This window comes from Ambystoma mexicanum, chromosome 5q, assembly GCF_040938575.1.
Source record: "Ambystoma mexicanum isolate Mex_15411 chromosome 5q, UKY_AmexF1_1, whole genome shotgun sequence".
In the NCBI taxonomy this organism is placed as follows: domain Eukaryota; kingdom Metazoa; phylum Chordata; class Amphibia; order Caudata; family Ambystomatidae; genus Ambystoma; species Ambystoma mexicanum.
The window spans coordinates 214456540-214471676 of NC_090933.1; the positions used below are offsets into that span (position 1 = coordinate 214456540).

General features: G+C 43.8%; 1 protein-coding gene across 1 annotated transcript in view; it reads left to right on the top strand.

Annotated features, from left to right (window-relative positions):
• The window catches only part of LOC138497339 (cytosolic non-specific dipeptidase-like), a 221281-nt gene that overhangs the window by 68420 nt on the left and 137724 nt on the right, over positions 1 to 15137 (top strand). The window lies entirely within an intron of this gene.

Consider the following 15137-nt stretch of genomic DNA (forward strand, 5'->3'; position numbering starts at 1 on the left):
GAAAGGGCAGCTTCTGTCCTTCCTGGTTGGAATGAGCACTAACATTGCAATAAGTGATTTGTGAGGCAAGAGGGGTTATGTTTCCGGATGGGTGTGTTCGACAGGGTTGACCTAGTGGGTAATATTGCTATTCCAAGGCATCCTGGATGTTCCATAGTAACCTTAGGGGGACATGAGTTGGTGGGGGGGGGGATACTTTTGGTACTAAACTTTGGATTTTAAGAGTGCTTGTTTTAGCGCGCGAGCAAATCTTACGACTTGAAAACCTAAAACATCCTCAGACGCTTGGCTGAATGATTTGCTTAGGCTTTCTAATTATCAGAAATTGATACAGTTAGAGGGAGAACTCTCACTCATGTGGTCAGAGTTCAATGGACTGTATGGTTAACCTCGGTTTCTCCTGTGATGTTTTGCTTTTGAGTATGATGTGGCACATTTCTTCTTTATTTTTTTGTTGTTTGTGTTCAGTGTTTGCTTGTCTTGTACATGTTTTATTCTCTGGAGTGTACTCGACTGTAACTTGGGAACGTTAAAGCTTCATTTTATTACGTTTTAGATAGAGATGAAGGTTGGCATAATTTTTGTTTTTCCCTCTAAGCCACAGCTGGGTTAGCTATGTTGCTGTATGTTATACTATTAAACTGGATTATGGTACTGACTATGGGCCTCATTACAAGTTTGGGGATTCCAGCACCCCACCACCAAAAAATGCTGGTATTACCGGCACCGGGATTACCAGTGCTCGTAATATCAGCAATCTCCCCCCCCCCCCCGAACCCCACCATGGCGTCCTATGGGACTCCATGGAATGGGGAATTACCACCCTTGCCGGCACGTGGAATATGCCTGTATTTGTATTTTGTTTATTTGTAAAGCGCACCAAGCCCTGGGGTATCTGGGCGCATCTCTTAAAGTTACACAGTTGCATATATACATTACAGGCTTACATAGGCATTATTTACAAATCACAGTGATTGTCATAGGGTAAAGAAGATGCCAGGTAGACAGGAGGAAAAATGAACAAGCGATTACTGTAGAACAACCGTCTAGATCTGCCTGAAGCGATGCCAGGTCTTCATGGCAAGGGGGTGCTAACGACCTTGCGCTAGAAGCCAGTTTTTACTTTGCTTCTGAAGGAGTGGTAAGATGGTTCAGATCGGAGTGCAGTGGTTAGTGTATTCCACAATCTAGTGGCGATGACAGCATAGCTCTCAACTCACACGCTTTTGGCGGGTGTCACCCGCCTTGTAAAGGGCTGACTCACCCGCCAAGCCTCCTGCACGCCCATGTATTCCAATGGGCGTCTCACCCGCCAAAAACAAAATCTGGTGGTTTTACCGGCCTTTGCAACACAAATGGTTGAGAGCTATGCGACAGGGAAGCTGCTGCCTCCTGATTTTGCCATGTACTTGTGCTGTTCTAAGAGGTTGGTTGGCTGAGTTGAGAGTGAATAGATTGGACAACTAGCTTGGAGCAAGGTTCGCGAGGCACTTGCGCGTGAGTGATAATGTAATTTTGGCATTCCAAGTGCCGGTAACAGTATTGCTGTTTTGGTTGTATCCCGCTGAATTTACCAACAGGATACCACTGACATTGTAATGAGGCCCTATAAGTTGTGTACACTGTTAGTGTACTGGCTATAGCACTTTCTGTACACAAAGGTTATCAAAAAAATAAAAATAAAAAGGGGACTAACCCTGCCAATTGGTTTGATAGATAGAAACCATATCTGTCGGAGTAGGATGGCCAAATGTTTAATTACACTTTTACAGTCCAGTGCTTCCATTTTGCAAATAAGTGTGATAAGGCCCCTCAATCAAACTGCTTCCCTCAAAACAAATTTCAAGACTGAAACTCGCGGAATGCAGTGGTTTTTAAAATGAAAGCTCAGCAAATAAAAGCAATGTCCTGGTGACCTGGGCCTTCAATATGAGTTTGGATGTGTGATGAGGGAAAACAAAAACTTCCCTTAAGCAAAGTCAATTTCATTCGCCCGACTGGGTGTTTTGATACTGCTACAATTTGGCCAACTTTAGAGAAATCGTTTGCAAGCTCCAGGGACACACTCCCTGAGCTCTGGAGGCCCATGCCTGATAGTCTTGTATGCTTGCAGGTTTTACGACTGTGCATGCAATGCAATGAAATGACAAATCACTGTCTCCTGGCCGAGTATTCCAATGGTTAATATTTAATATTACACATTCACTGGGAATCGACACTTTTTTTATTATCCAGAGAGTTTAAACACTTTACCAAGGGTTTTCTCATTCCATAACTCGCACACTGAGGAGACAGGAAATCTGGGTCCTGCCTAGGGAGCCCTAAATAGTCCAATCCAAGATGGTGGAGAGTCAGATGAAGGCTTTGTCTGAGCCTCTAAACCAAATGTGAAGAGAGATGAGCCCAGGAGTAATGGAAAGTGCAAATTCTCCTCTAATTACAAGACACGGGTAAGGACCCTCACCAGAAGGACAAGGGAGAGGAGAAGTGTAAGTCAGTCAGCCAGTGTGGGTTACCGGAAGAGTTTGTGGCAAATGGTTGGAGAATGTTTGAGAGTTATACCAGGTGCATTAAAACGGTATTTCAGGTAAGAGGGAGTGACAGGCGGTAATAACACCAGATGGGAAAGGTGGTACAGCAGAGGTGGCAGTCGTAACCTCTGAAGAGGTTGTGAAAGGAGGTGTGAAGGAACCATGGTAGAGAGTAAGATCTTAATTGGGGGGGGGAAATGTGAAAGGAGCAGAGGAGTAGGAGGAGGAAACATATCTAATGAGAAGGTGGTAAATGGGGGGGGTGGGCAAAAAGTGCCAAATCCGTTACGCGAGATAATTGGCAGATTCCTTGAGAATTTCCCTCAATCTGCCAATTGCACCCTCAGAGCAGAATTGGCCGTTTGGGGCTCTTTCCCAAATGCGAAATTATTTATTTTGCAAAATTTCATTTTTTTTTTTAAATAAAAATTTGGGCTGTTAAGGGGTGTTGCTCCCCTTATTTTTCAACAGAATTTCGGTTTTGTGTGTGTTTCAGGCACACCAAAACGAAAGTTAGTTGAAAAACAAGATTTCTGCCGGAAAGAAAACACAAGTGTGGAAAAAATTTGGAAATTCGCCCCACCGGTGGCATGGAATTGTTGGTGAATTTCAACAAAATGAGCAGGAGGAGGAGAGCAGGATGAGGGAATAATATTGGAGGAGAGCGGAATGAAACGAGGAGCACAGAAGCAGGAGGAGCAAGATTGGAGAACAATGTAAAAGGAGTAGAGGAGCTGGAGGAAGGAATACAATCTGAGAAGGTGATTGGGGGAGAGAGAAGCTAAGACGACCAGGTGGAGAGTGATCCTGTATTCAGACTGAGTAGGAAGGTTCTGGCAGGTCAGGAAGGCCCTGGCCAGGATCGGGAGGAGGGAGAAGGAAAGCCTAAATTAAAAAGGCCAGTGGCAGGACACTCTGGGAGACTAAGGGGGTTGGGGGGAGGCTAGGCCATGCAGTTTGCAGGAGGGGGAGAATCGGTCCTGGTGTTGTACGTGAGGCAAGAAAAACAGTGGCCACTGTTCCAGGCTGCATTTCACCCTAGCAGAGAAGTTGCAGCTGGACCACCAGTGCATTAACCTAACGGACTCGGGTAGAAACGAGATTAACAACTGGGTTCAGGAACACCTGAGAAACCTGTAACGGCCTGAGAAGACTTTTGGGGGTTTGTGAATCCCTGGGAAACCCACAATGCCATTGGGTCTCTCACACCTTCAGTGGTTTCATCCTTTTTTGTATAATTTCTGTATCAATCGAAGCCTGTAAAATATCCTTTATAAGCTAGTCAGTTGTGCGTCCCATGTGGACCTCCTGACAGCAGTAACAAGAGAAGGTATCTGCAAATATTGTCTGTTTTTATGTTTTTGCTGCCTACCAAATTAGGGGTTTAGGGCTATTGAGTGCGTGCAGTATTTGCATATTTGTCAGAATACTGTCTGCTGCAAATACCACCTGATATGATCTCAAATGCCTCATAAAAACTCTGCCAATTTTTTTACTTCACCAGAGAGAGCAAAGGTAAACATTGTAAAAGCTGCCTGATGTTTTGTAAACATTTTAATGCCTTATGTAAACATTTAAGACCTTATCCGAAAGAGAGCAAGCTATTCCTTGCACACAGTGGAAATCAAAATTCTCTGAGGACCTCATGTGTGAAAAGGTGGACATCTCTAACTCACTTCACACCCGGTTTCTAATGGAATGAGAAGGGAGTGAAGGGTGAAAAATTACCCTTTTCTGCATTTTAAAGAGTTGTACATGTTCTAAATAGTTTCAGTAACACACCGGCTCCCAGAGATGGTTCAAGGGATTTTTATTTTCAGTCCTGCAATGACCCTAATGGCCATCCTTCCATCTCTAACCTGGGAAGGGGTGGTCCTACCCTAACCCAGGTGTCCCTCAATCCCAGATGGGTACTAAAGATCAGTAACCCCTTTCATCAAAAACATATCTGTCTTCTGGTGATGGCCTAAAAGCTAACGCCTTCTCTCTCTAAACTTCCTCAGGGAGCAATCTAGGTGTCCTTCTCCATGATTTCACCGCAGGAATGACTTAATGTATGTGCATTTCGGACAGTCAGGGTTTCACATTCTCTGGTCCTTCCGCACCATTGTATTCCTTTCGCTAGCTCGCTCTATCACTCACACTCTTCTCTTTCTACTCTCCTATGTCCTACTCCACCTGTTGTCTCACCTCTCTCGCTCATTCTCCCTATACTGTCCTGCTCCCTCCTTACAGCTGCCTTCCACCCCTTAATCCTATTCCCTATCACTACTCTCCCCTCTGCACACTATCACTACTCTCCACACTACCACTACTCTATCACTTCAGCACGCCCACTGCTCTCTCCTCTCCACACTACTACTTGTGACAAAGCCAATATCCTGCCTTGTCAGGAGAGGGTGGGGACCCCTCTCAGCAATGGGTGGGATACCTACCAAGGAGGTAGAAAACAAATGGGGCAATTAAGCTTGAACCAGCTGCGTTCGTCAATTAAATTGAAGAAAATATTTGCAAGAAGAAATTAAGATGCACTGTTGTGGGCGCTCATGCAAAGAATGACCCTATGACCCAGGTGTCCTACAAAACAAATAATTCAACAAGAACACAACTACATTGCGCTGAACCAAAACAATTTGTGAAGAGAACTGTACTTTGATCAAAAAAGAACACCGACATGTGTTTCAACCTCCTAGTCTTCTTCCAGGCTGAAGGAGATTATCGTAGTCCCACCCGCACGGTGGGTGATTATTGTGAAGCTGCAGCGTTCTCAAAATAAACCAGACAGTATGGTACAATTGGTATTATCAGCTCTATAATCTGCCCATTGGTGTTTCAGTACATCCCCCCCCCCCCCCGAGGGATGGGGCTATAATAATCCGCTTTACGTACCAAGGAGCAATCCAGAGCCAGTCCTACATCAGAGTTAATGGTGAACGTTGAAAGGGTTCCAGTTCCTGTTCTCCCTGCCCCCCACCCCATTGTGCCAGCATTTGTCTTTGCAGTACAAACTTGTCTCACATCATGCCTCGAAGACAAAATGCTTGCTAGCATATTTCTGTTTCTTCTACAGTCAACCTGCAGACAGAGTGCAGATCTCGAGACCTCGAGCACCACCAGATGGCCTCATTGAGAAACCAGACCTGCATCAGCCCAAAAGAGAACAATTGTCCAGTGTCCCATGTTGACAGCTGTCGAACGCTTAACGGGAAGAGCTGACACAGTGAGAGCAAGAAGCCGAGAAGTTACACAAGGTCTTCATGGTTGCAAAGCAGAAGACACACCCTTGCAGCGACCCCACCAGAACTGAACATACTTTGACAAGGTCAAAGATGCCCAGTAGGATTTGAGACAATCTTCTTCCTGGGACAACAACACTATGCTGCGGGGGGCCGCATGGAGAAAGTGGGTGGTACTTAAATCCACGGTTTGTCAACTTTGCTGATCATAACACATCCAGGGAGGGGAAGGAAGGGCAGGATTGGCCATGGTAAGAGAACCAATGGTAGGAGGATGAGGAGAACACAGCTAACCGAAAACAGGACGTTATGGGTTGTTTGGGTGAGGTCAGAGGAGACTGGGCAGTGGACCAGGAGATCAGCAGAAGGAAGTTGGGAGCAGTGGTTTCTGAATAGTGATGTATTGGTTAGTAAGTGCAAATGGTACTGCAGTGAGTGTGTGTGATAGTGTAGCGAGTACGTTTAGGATGGTTAGTGTAAGGAGTGTTTATGAAGCAGGTGGTACTGAGTGAAAGGTGAGTGTAGTGATTTACAAGGAGGAGTACTAACATGTAGCGAGGAGTAGTAGCATGGAGTGAGGCGTAGAGAAGCATTGTCGGAGTGTCGGGTGGAAGTAAGTAGGAGGGAGGAGTAATACCTAAGGAAGGTAGTATGTTTTAGAAGCAGTGAGTGACATTGGAGGGATAGTAACAAAGAAGGGAGAGAGCAAAGGTGGATGGAGATTGATGAGAACTGTAGCAAGAGCTAAAAAACTAGTTGGCCTAGAGCACACCTTATTTAACTTTTGTTAAATGATTTAGGATGATTAGTGGGGTTGGGGGGTGAGAACATCAACCCTGACACTGGGTTGTATCAAACTATGGAGAAACGATGGGTGACCACAAATTTGTGGAACACTCCCGTCCCCTGCACACCCTAATGTTGTAATCACAACCAAATACTCATATTGATTCTTAAAATAGAACTTTATAAACTGATGATCTCATCATCAATAAATATTTTAGTACCAGGAAAGAAAATAGAAAAAATATATCATTCAACATGACAGTTGTATTCATTTGAAACAAACTCATTCAATATTATACAATGTTTCCTTTGTAGTTGATGGTTCATTATTACTTCATAGTATCAACCAATCCGTTGAAAATTCATAAACATTCAAGTAGTATATATAGCAGGTAGACATTCGTACAGTGCATATTCTCGTGGATCAACTTTCTCGATAGTGCATGATGTTACCAATAGTGCAAAGTACAAAACTCTTTACACGTTTCGGGGAATGTAATCCCCTTTATCGGAAGATATCTACCCAAATTTTGCTTTCAGTATAGCTGCACTAAGTAAACAATATCATTATTATAATGATTCAAATATGGATTTTTATCCATCTGTCATAACTGGTTCTTTGATCATCAGTGATCTCCTGATTCTGTTTTTTTGCTGATCCTTGTTAAGTAATTCTAATGCCAACTTGTTGTGTACTGTAGTGCCAATCCTAAAAAAAAAATAAGAGACAAAGTATAAGTCCCAATGGTAGAATAGTATGCTTTCATTCAAGGACAATATATTTTAATCTACCTTGTCAAATATATTGACAAGGAAAATGTCAATAGTTACCTGATGACTAGGTTAGATGTAGCCAAATGAATTGTAAGGTCTAATCTTCCATGATGGCGAGGGTTTAGACAGCCTTCCAGGTACATTCATAAGTATACAGTCACCTATAAATTAGAAACGGGTTCTCAGTGGCTGGCGTTGTATGATCGAAATACAATGGATCACCATTGTATCATATTAGTGTGGAACCACATATTATCAAAAATTCTTACCAATTTGCCATGCTGTCGCATAATCAGCTAGGGCTTGAAACAATCCAGATTCGATCTGTTTAATCTACAGATTATCAAAAATCTGTAATAAATATGTAAGTGTAAGGAAGCATTTATTTGGAATAAGGGGAATAGCCAAAGTCATGTATTCGTATAAAAAATTATTATTGCATCCATAGTTGTTTCCCTGTAGGGGTCAAGGTAGCCAAAAGCTTACCTGTGTTAGGGGACTCTTGATCAAATAAGTTCAGAAGTATATATTATCAAGGTAAGGTCCTAGATTCCAGTTCATGCCTTCTATTTCAAGATCATATACGGCATAGCAGAAAGCCTACAATTCTATTAAGAATATTAGGCAATCATCTGGCATTCAACAAAAGTGTTCTAATTAGGTTGGCTCCCATATGGGTATAGGAATCCAGCCTGGCTACAATTAGCAGGGTTTACCTTGAGGCGGACTCTTTGGAACGAGTTCCAACCGCGAGTGCTCGATAAAACGGCAATGCCAAAATGGCTGCCGTTATAATCCTGTTCCTTGATGACGTCATCGCGTAACAACGCAATGACGTTATTCTGTTTACTTTTATGCCGGTTGTTCTCAAGGATGGGCAATGGACATAAAGGCTTACAAAAGCAGCATATGTACTTACTCTAAACTAACAGAGTATGTGCAGCTCGAAGTGTGGTCTTTTTAACAGTGGTGTCAAATTACTAAACCTGATTATCCCTGATGATAGAAGGAAGATCCAGTTACGCTCACAATCTTGTATATATGTGCAAGACTTTCATTTAATCAGGACACAATTATTTGCATTCATGGCAAGCATGTCTTTCATTCATTGTATATTCAATAGGTCTCAGTATATTTATGGACAATGAATAGCCAATAGGTTAACTGTTTCTTATCTTCAAGAATGTAAACAAGGAGTATTCCTCTGGCACTACATAAATTGTGTACGTCTGTCATCCCACTTACATATGCGTTAAATCAGTTATGCTGATTTAAACTAGCAGCATAGTATTACTGTATAGGATGTTCAATAATTATTACAGATGGGATCAGTAATTATTTGAATAGCAGTTTAGAACCCTATAGGAAAGACCCCAAATTGTATTCTTCATTCATTCCCTTAGGACACAGGCTGTTCAATTTCTCAATCCAATATAATTCCCTCTGATTCATGTGCCTACCATGGTCTCCTCCTCTTGGTCATTTCTTGACCTCTTACAAAATAATAATAAGTTGTGCTACAGTGTGTTTATTTTGGGCAAAGTGTCTGGCAACTGGGGACGTAGTATTGTTGGTACATATATTGCTTTTGTGTTCATTCCATCTTTCCTTAGCTTTTCTGATGGTTTGTCCCACATAGAAGACTCCACAGGGGCAACTAAGGCCATATATTACTGATTTTGTGTCACATGTAGTATAGTCTTTTAATCGGATTTTGTGCCCACTGTGTGGGTGTCTCACATAGCTTCCTTTCATAACATTGTTACAGTTACTACAATTAAGGCACGGATATGTGCCAGTTTTTTTCTTTTTCAAAGTCTGTAGCAAGAACACAGAACTGTAGCAAGAACACAGGAAAGGAAAAGGAGAGAGTAAGTTTGGCCCCTTACAACTATGTGTCTGAAAGGCACATTCCATATCCCTTTAGAACACCAACAACTGGATAGCACAGGGACAGTTGGGAGGTCCTAACGGAGCCTCGGCAGATGGCCTTTAGGGTACCATTGTGAGTAAAAGTCATCCTTTAGAAGACAGTCTGCGTCAATATTCGATTGCACTAACCTTCGTTTAGGGACGTGTGGGTTTGGGAGGAGGGTCCTAACAAGATGTGAGAGAGAGCACATGACGGCCCTACAGCCTGCTAATGATTCAATAAAAACCCTTGAGCCATCTCAGAAAGTTGGAGTTATTTGTGTGCCATCTGTGATGTACTCCTCCTGCTCATTCTTCCATACTCACTCTCCTTTCACTACACCAATCACCTTCAAATCACTCCATACTCTCTCCTACCACTCCATTCATGCACACACGCTCCTTCACATCCAGTAGAAATTTCCCTCACCAACTAATAACTCATCTTGTACTTTGCCTGTATAATTCTCCTCCATGCTCCTCTGCACCTCCTGCCCTATTCTGCCACTTTCTGCTCCTCTGAACTCACCCGAACAACCCACAACTTCCTGTCTCCCAAGTCTCCCTTTATCCTGCCGTTCTCCTGCCATTGACTGTGCTTCCTCACTTGTTCCCCAGGCCAACCCCTCCCTGTTCTCCCCCCCCGGGAGGTGGTACAAACATCAAAAGCCATAAAAGGAGGTCTCACCCCACCCCTTTTCTGTGTGCGGGTCCACCGGGGTGCAATGGCGGCATGTGTGGGGAGTCCTATCCTGTATGTCCCACTTGGTGTGAGGGTATCGTAGACTTGTCAGTCCGCTTGGTTGACTGAGGAGCTGTTGTGCAGTTCTCCCCTAGGTAACGTAATGTCTTTGGAGCGTTTCACGTATATGCGGTCTCCAGTGTTACTTGTGGCTCTGGTTCGCTCAGCAACTTCTCCTCTTCCATACGTTGCTGGTTGAGGTTCAAAGAGGATTCCTGGTCACTAGATGTATCTTTGATGTGGTTGGTGGTCTTTCTCTTTCTCTTTCCCCCTATGGGGGCTGGAATGGGAAAGGACCGGGTCCTTGGAGGGAGGAATTACCGGGCCTTCCGAACTCGGCATGGCCCGGTAAGTCCTCATTCCGAGGACCCGGACCCCGACACGATTTTGGCGCCAATAGTGGCATGGTTACCGCCGAACTCGTAATGAGGGCCATAGTCTTCCAGAAGAAATAAAGAATCCTTGGTCAGCATAATGTGAGATAGGTATGGGGGATTGACAGTGGCACTGTATGCACACAAACTGGCACTAAAGGGACGGGTGTTGCCACCTTCCACCTGGGAGGTCCCCCACAGCGGGCTGTGAAGTGTCCCCATCCCCACTTGACAAGGTCAGCAGACACTGACACATGCAGTAGCTGAATGATCCACTACCATACACAATTCACATAAAATGGGTGTGATGACAGACAAAAAATATATTGCATGGCAAGTTTCAAAAATACTGGATTTATGCATCCATTAGGCCAACCCGGCAGAATTCCTACAATAAGGTGAATGCCAAAATTACAACATGTGGTGATACTAAACAGCACATGCAGAAAATCGGCACCTTTCATATGAAGGGACAACTGAGCACCCTGTGACATTGCAACTTCCTTTCATCGCAGGAACACTGGTGCTACCCCAATGGAAAAATCAAAATGTCATGCTAGATTAAGGTGAGTTCCATAACCCACCAAAACATCGGGCCTCATGACGAGTCTGGTGGTATCTTGGTGGTAAATCCCCTGAGATACCACCAACTGTATTACTGTTACCACCACCTTATCTGACGGTTTTGCAGTGGTGGTGGTGTTAGTCCCCATTTAATTGTAGTCCATAAGACTCCATGGGGGATTTGGCAGAATTACTGTGGCTGTAATTCCGCTGAAATTTGGCAGAAAGGTGGCACTCCTAGCTAGAGGTGAATCCTCCAACTCATAGCTGCGCGGTGTGGTAATGCAGCTGTAACGGTATTACCCCTGCATGTTTCCCACAACGCCCAACTCCTAATGAAACCATTTATATTTTATTGTTTTGCATAGTGACAAATTAAAAAAGAGCTCTTTCAAGGTACAGGGGGAATGGGATGGGAGGATACACATAAAACAGAGGATGAAAACAAGGGAAGGGTGGTGGTAGCGCAGTTAAAAAAAAAAGGCTGTAAAGTATATAGTGCAAAACATTCCTGTCTAATTATATACAAAGAATTACAAGAACAGTGCAGTAAAGGTAGTCTTTGATCCTCATCACAAGTATGGTGGTGTGGTAAAAAACAGTGGTAACGTGGCAGTAATTAGTTTACTGCTGCATTACCGCAACACTGTTCTGCAGTTTTGGTGGGGAGATGGAGGATTTTCCTCCAGCAAAACCTGCCACCTTCGCACCAAAATATTGGCATAATTACTGCATGCAGAATTGCCGCCGGTAGTAATTCCACCAAAACCCCCTTGAGTCCTATGGACTCTAAATAATTGGGATTTAGATTGCCTGCCACCACTTGTAATCTAATGGTAAATCCGCCGGACCAGGTGGCAGTAACGGCAATTCTGTTTGGGGATATTCTGGCAAATCTACCACCTCAATCCTTCAAAACCTGTAAGAGCCTTTGAGTAAACCGATGGAGGGCCCTTCCCGGTATTTGCTCCACTGTATGATCATGTGTACAGAAGTGTGTAAAGGTCAAAGATTGAAGAAATTGAGGTAGGGTTTTAGGACCGAGGGAAGGCTCTCATGCATGCTCAGGAAAAGCTTTTTTAAACAATTTATTTCACGGAACGTTTGCATCTGAAGTAGTTGACTAAAATTCATGGGGCAGTTCATTCGCACTTCTAGAGGTTTTCACTGCAAACAGTCTTTCCTCTTGCAGTTGTTTTTGTCTTGAAGCATGAGCCGCGACTATAAGGGAGCGATGATCAAAAGATCATCCAGGTTGAACTGTAGAAGATCAATGGAGGTAGCGTGTGCAGGACTTGCCTGTGGTCAGCAGTATCTGCGGGTTAAGGAAGCTTTCGGCTGTGAGCGTTATTTGGATGTCATCACTCCTGGTTATGCATGGTCACCATTTTATGATATATTTTATTTATATAGCGCCTATACACAATGTGTTTCAAAGAGCTTCAAGGCAAGGGAAAATACAATGACATTCTTGCAGGCCATGAACAGTAAGGATGTAAAATTAACTATTGTACACGGCCTGACGCCATTTCAGATAGTGCAAGAGCTAAGACATAGATGAGGAAGGGAGGGGGAAAGTGGGAAGGAAATGGAAACAGACAGGGGACTACCGTACTAGGCCTGACGACATTTCTGGTAGAGCTGGAGAAAAACAAAGGTGAGGGAGAGGGGTGCAGAAAGGGAGGGAAGGAACAAAACAAGCGACTATCATACTAGGCCTGACGACATTTCGGAGGGGCGGAGGGGCGGTGGGGAGGAAAAAAACAGTAATGGGAGGGTGGAGGAAACAGACGAGGTTGCTATCATATTGGGTCCAGGGGCAATTCTGATAGTTAAGTGCATAGAAGAAAGTAAGGGGAGGAGATGGGAAAAGGGAAAGGAGTAGAGGCCAGAGTAAGCAGTCAAAAAGAGTGGAGAAGCAAGAGTGGAGAGCAAATACAATTGCAGAAGTCAGTAGTAACACATAATGTTGCAAGCCAGGATGCAAGATGAAGATGGGAACGGCATGATTCAGGGCCACCATGAGTACAAGATGCAAAGGAAGTCCAGCATGAGAGTTGAAAGAGTGACACACCGTGAATGAATGAAGTCCATAAAAGTCAAATCCAGCATTGGCCACAAGACAAAACTAGAATGTATCAGGACTGACTCCTGCAGAAGTAGGCTGGAGGAGGCTGAGGGGAGCAGGGTAGAAGAATCAAGCAAAACAGGCAACATCTGTGTGCGAGAAGGGAGGCACAAGGGAACATCACAGGGGGAGCAGAGGGGGTGGGGATGGCCTGTGGGGACAGAGGGGGTAACACATGTTGGTGCATGCTTACCTGCTGTCTGAGCAGGGGTTTGGGCCCTGGGTCCTCCTGGTCTGAACAGGTCCAAACAGGAATTGCCCTTTTCTTCGTCTGCCCTTCACTGCAGGCGCCCGGGCGAGAGACACCCTTGATCTAAGGGTTAAGAGCAGGAAGGAAGAGGCAGGGCTAAGAAGGTGGGTGGTGCTTAGACCAGGTGACCCAGATCCACTTGCACCTGCTCCACATCTGCAAAGGAAAAGAGGCTGGAGGGTTCCTTAAGTAGGGAAACAGAGCGGCAAGCAGGAAGGCACCAGGTGGGTGGGGATGTCTTGAGAGCAGGGATTTTAACACAAAAATAGGGCAAAACACATCTGTAATGGGTTTTTATGCCTACAGCACAGATACCAACTCAGTCTCATAAGTGCTCAAAGGTGGCAAGGCTGTGAAGGAAGATGGAAGGATGGAGCGATTTTCTTTCCATCCCTGCCTAACCTATATATAAACCTAGGTAGCGCTGATGTACCGCTTATCTAAAAGAGATGGTATAAGGAAAACACATTACTATCAATACTACAATACGCAAAACATTCAGCCTTGTCCTTTCTTGACCACACTCTCCCATCTAAATGGATCTTAAGGGAAGAGAAAAAATGTGTTAAACACCTGAGGCAAATTGTTCAGAACTCTATTGTGGGTATCTAGTGATTTAATGACCCATAGAGTATCTGATTAACCCTGGTGTACTTGGGTTAAAATACAAGAAAACACAACTGATGACACTCTGTTTTGTAATGGATTGACTTGGCAGTGATCAAAAACCAAAGGTAGGACGAATTGCGCCTTGTATGTAGCAACCACCGTCTACCGGTTTCAGTGGAACGAATGTAGATAAAGCCACTTTCTTCAGGACAGTCTTTGTTTAAAAACGGGTACATTAAAATCTGTAATGACCAGGGAGAAGAAGGGTGGCTTATACTTTACCACTCTTCAAAGTGCCAATGGACGGGAAAAGCTCATGAGGGAACCTGGAATACAAAAGATAATATAGACCAGGGTCACCTCTCTGCTGTGGCTCCAAGCTAATTGGCTAAGAATATGCAAATCATTCCATGCTACTCTTATCACTACTTTATTCTTGGTACAAAAACACATCATGCTGGAGAGAACCTGAATCTATTCAAACAGTTGAGAGGTTATATGGACAATACCTCTTTAGTATAGGGTTTGGTAGCAGTTAATAATTAAGTGGAACAAAAGAGCTAAACTGGCCTGGCATTGGCTCCAACACGGTCAATATTCTATAGACTACATTTATGTTTCCTTGTCCAGTCTGAGGGAAGCGCAGTCATCCGCTGATGGCACTCCATATGTTGGAGCAACGAGGAAACAAATGCATTTGTTCCCCGTATCCATTGTGGCCAATTTTAAGAGATATTGAGCCGACCAAAACTGTACTGAATGCTTGGCCTGTGAGGCCACATGTAAGACGGTTCTTCATTTTGTATTGTTCTGCCCCAGATAAAATGACCTTAAAGCTAAGTATTTAAAGCCAATTTTCAGACTGATTTATATCTTTTATATTTTGTAGACAAATACTCACACTGGGCATGGCTGAAAAGGGCGAGTGCGATTCATAGCGGAGGGGGAATTTTGTATACATTTTTTTTTTTATCAATCTTTTTTATTGAAACATTAAAACATTGAATTCATCAATAAACAAGTCAGTGGCAAAATTGATTGATTAAAACAATACATCGATCAGCCGCCCCCTTGGCGCCTGTCCCTTGAATCCCTTCCAGCCACTCTTAAGGTTTCATAAAGTTCGGCATTTGTCACTGTTCATTCAACTTCAATTAATTTGTCACAATGCATTAAGATTTCATTTTAACATCTTTACAATTTTTGGTATTAAAACTGATTCGTGAATATCC